This window comes from Nomascus leucogenys, unplaced genomic scaffold (genome assembly GCF_006542625.1).
Source record: "Nomascus leucogenys isolate Asia unplaced genomic scaffold, Asia_NLE_v1 000664F_135951_qpd_obj, whole genome shotgun sequence".
Classification (NCBI taxonomy): domain Eukaryota; kingdom Metazoa; phylum Chordata; class Mammalia; order Primates; family Hylobatidae; genus Nomascus; species Nomascus leucogenys.
The window spans coordinates 124710-128706 of record NW_022096073.1 but is presented as its reverse complement, the minus strand read 5'-3'; the positions used below and the strand labels follow the sequence as shown (position 1 = coordinate 128706).

At 54.2% G+C, this 3997-nt stretch overlaps 1 pseudogene; it reads left to right on the top strand.

Moving 5' to 3' along the window:
- Positions 1-685: 685 nt before the first annotated feature.
- On the top strand, positions 686-2332 carry LOC115833805 (annotated as a pseudogene).
- Positions 2333-3997: the final 1665 nt, after the last annotated feature.

Below are 3997 nucleotides of genomic sequence, written 5' to 3'. Positions count from 1 at the left end.
TCCTAATACAGGAAACAAGTAGCATGGAGGAGGAGGGCAGTTGGGGATAGGAGAGATGAGCCTGCAGAACCCAAGGGGAGCTTTCCAATGGAGGGTCGTAGAGAATGGAAGCGCAAGAGTAAAGGGACCAGCTGTAGATGAGTTTTGGAACCCATTACATATACACAGCCATTGATGCCCAGGGTGACGAGTCATGCAGTGAGAGCCGGGCGCAGTGGGAGAAGCTGGTCAAGGCAACCTGAGGACACCTAGCCCACGGGACAGACGTCGGGAGAGAAGCCAAAGAAACAGACATGTGAACAGAGAGCAGGGCGGGGCCAGAACACGGTGCTGCCAAGGCCAGAGGAGGTTTTGAAAGGGCAGCGAGCACCAACGAAGGCTGAGAAGGATGCATGCATGAAGACCACAGAGCCCACTATGGTCCTGGATTAGTTTAAACCCATTTGCTTCTTCCTGCAGGAAACCCCTTGAGGTCAAGACCCCACAATCAGAGGAGGATGGAGTGGCTGACCCTCAGCCAACAGGCCAGACTCAAGGTGGTATAATGTCTTAACCAAGGGTATGGGACTCCAGGTCTGACTCCCAACTCAGTGCTCCTTTAATAACCACTCTTTGGTAATTCTCCTTAACATGGGTTCCTGGCAAGTCAGTTCTCCCTCAGGCCTTCGGTTTCCTCACCTACAAGATGAGAGGGCTGGACCAGATGGAAATTCGGGGGGTAAGGGGATGTCCGCGCGCAGCCCACCCCGCCCACGGGCCCCTCGAGCCTCCATACAAGTTCCCACCACGCACCCGCCCCACAAATCCTGCCCAAGGTGAGGGCTGGTCCCGGGTCCTCCGGCTGCCTCATCAGTGAGTACAGGAGAGGGGAAGCCTCCAAGGGTGCGACTCGGGCTCAAGAATGAAACTCGGCCAGGAGTGAATTGGGGCCCAGAGGAAGGTGTCCGGGCCACTCCTCGAGCCCAGCCCGGGTCCCCGACCCCCTTACCTCCACTGTCCATAGCTCCTGCTGGCTGAGGTCTTTGGACACAGCGCACTTGGTGCGCAGCCCGAGCAGGCTGCCGATGGAGATGCCGATGAGCTTCTGGAGCTGCCGGCACTGCTGCAGCGCCCGGCTGGCCGCGCGGCCCCTGCGCCTCCCTCCGCGGCTGCCGCATCACCCCCGCCACCGCCCTCCTTCTTCTCTCCCATCGCCGCGGCGCACAGCGCCGCTCTATGCAGGTCGCGGCAGCCGAGGCAGGGAGCCCGGGGCGCGGGCGCCTTAGCAAGAAACCCCCGAGCCGGGAGAGCCGGACCAGGAGTGCCCCTTGCCGCTGCTCCAGCCAGGAGGCCGGTAGAGCTGGCAGCCCAGTCTGCCGCTCCCACCCTCAGAGCCGTGGCGGCGGGGACAAAAAGCCGCGACTGCAAAAAGCCGCGACTGCAAAAAGCCGCGGCGGCGGGGGGCAAAAACCCGCGAAAAGCGGCGGCGGCGGCAAAAAGCCGCGGAGGCGGGGGGGGGGGGGCGGGGGGGGGGGGGGGGGGGGAGCGGCGGGGATAAAAAGCCGCGGAGGCGGGGGGGGGGGGAAGCGGCGGGGATAAAAGCCGCGGAGGCGGGGGGGGGGGAGCGGCGGGGATAAAAAGCCGCGGAGGCGGGGGGGGGGGGGCGGCGGGGATAAAAGCCGCGGAGGCGGGGGGGGGGGGAGCGGGGGGATAAAAGCCGCGGAGGCGGGGGGGGGGGAAGCGGCGGGGATAAAAAGCCGCGGAGGCGGGGGGGGGGGGGGGGGGGAAAAGGGGGGGGGGGGGGGGGGGGGGGCGGGGAAAAAGCCGCGGGCGGCGGGGGGGGGGAAGCGGCGGGGATAAAAGCCGCGGAGGCGGGGGAGGGGGGGAAGCGGCGGGGACAAAAAGCCGCGGAGGCGGGGGGCAGAAAGCCGGGAAAAACGGCGGCAGCGGGGGCGAAAAAGGGCGGCGGCGGGGGACAAAATGCCGCGGCGGCGGGGTGCAAAAAGCCGGGAAAAGCGGCGGCGGCGGGGACAAAAAGCCGCAGCGGTGGGGGACAAGCCGCGGCAGCGTGGGTGTAAAAACCCGCGAAAAGCGGCGGCGGTGGGGGCAAAAAGCCACGGCGGCGGGGGAAAAAAGCCGCAAAAAGACAGGGCGCCAAAAAGCCGCGGCGGCGGGGACAAAAAGCCGCAAAAAGACACGGCGGCTGCGGCAAAAATCCGCGGCGGAGGGGGCAAAAAGCTGTGGCGGCAAAAGCTGCGGCGATGGGCGTAAAAAGCCGCGGCGGCGGGGAGCAAAAAGCCGAGGCGGCCGGGGCAAAAAGCCGCGACGACGGGCAAAAACGCGGCGGCGGTAAAAGGCCACAAAAAGCCGCGGCGGTGGGGGAAAAAGCCTCTGCACATAATGAAATATTTCCTTAAAAAAGAAAAACTCGCAGTAATAAAAAAGGGAAATATAGTTAATATTTTTTCTCTCCATTAAGCATGCCGTTAACTGAGTAAAAAATCAAGCTGCAATATGTAAACTACATTTTCTCAAATCATAAAGAAAATAAATGAAAAGGGATCTGGGAAAAAAATCCAAAGGTACAGTCAACTACACAAAAAAAGCTTAGTCTCATTAATCATTATGAAAATGCAAATTGTAACTCAAATAAGATAAAACTACAATTCATAGAGAAAGCCTAAAATTTCAACCCCCCCCCCCCCAAATTCTGGGTTTTGAAGAGCTGGGATGGAATAGGGCTTCTAACCTTACAACAATGAAAGAACCAAACTAACTTCAAAGTCATGACTTTATTTTTATAGCAACCAGGTTGCCAAGAACTGAGTCAAAATGTGAGGGAAAACAAGCACCTGCAAGGAGAAAGAGGACAGATGCACTTACATAGGACTGATGCAAATAGACACCACTATGACAAGTAAAGCTGGAATAATCAATAAATTCCTAAAGACAAAGTGGGGCTGGTCAGATTGGGAGACCGCTGACAGCTGCAGAAGTTGGGAAAGATCCATCACCTTGAAAACTTTTTCCGCACAAACCCACTGTGATCTCTCAAGCAATCAGTAAGGAATCCAAGACAGTCTGTATATGATACAGATCAGGGAGAGCAGAACACTTGGGAGGTGACCAGGTCTTGGGGGCCGAGCCCTTACGAATGGGATTAGTGCCTTTATAAAAGAAGCTCAATGGAGTTCTTGTGTGCCTTCCACTATGTGAGGGCATAGAAAGAAGGCACCATCTAGGAACCATGAAATCGGCTCTCATCAACACTGAATGTGTGAGCATCTTGACCGGAGATCTTACAGCCTCAAGAAGTGTGAAAAAAGTATCTGTTGTTTTTTAGTCACCCAGTTGATGTTATTTTGTTGTAAGAGTCCAAATAGACCAAGATATTCCACTTAATATGTAGGGGAAGGCAACAAAAACTGCCACACTTAGAATGCTCCTGATGCTGGGAGTATGAAAACAGGAAAAACTCTTGAAGGTGAAGGAGGAATATCACTGAGCTCAGCAACACAGCCAGGAAAAGAACAGAAGTGTGAGAAGGCTGCATTCCTGAGACCCTGAGAAAAAGCACCTGCATAAGACTGAGATGAGATTACCCACCCTAGTTATAATTGAAATCCCAAAAACAAGAGAGGAAAAATAATGGAGCAAAAGAAATATTTTTGAAAATAACTGCCAAAAATATTCTAAAAGAAGTGACAGAAAATCAAACTTCAGATATAGGAAACTCAGAGAATGTCAAATAGAACAAAACTAAATACGAATTACATCTTCAAAAAATCTTTAAAAAATCAACTCTAAATTTTATATCTTGCTCCAAATATATAGAGACATCAATAGGTTATAATCAAGATATGGAGAAAGCCATATCAAGGAAACACTAAAAGCTGTGGAAGGACTACATTGATACTAGACGCAACAGAGTTCAGAACAAGAAAAAGTATCAGAGATGAGAATATATAATAATCAATTCTCAAGAAGATGTAAACATCCTACTAATTAGGGTATGCAG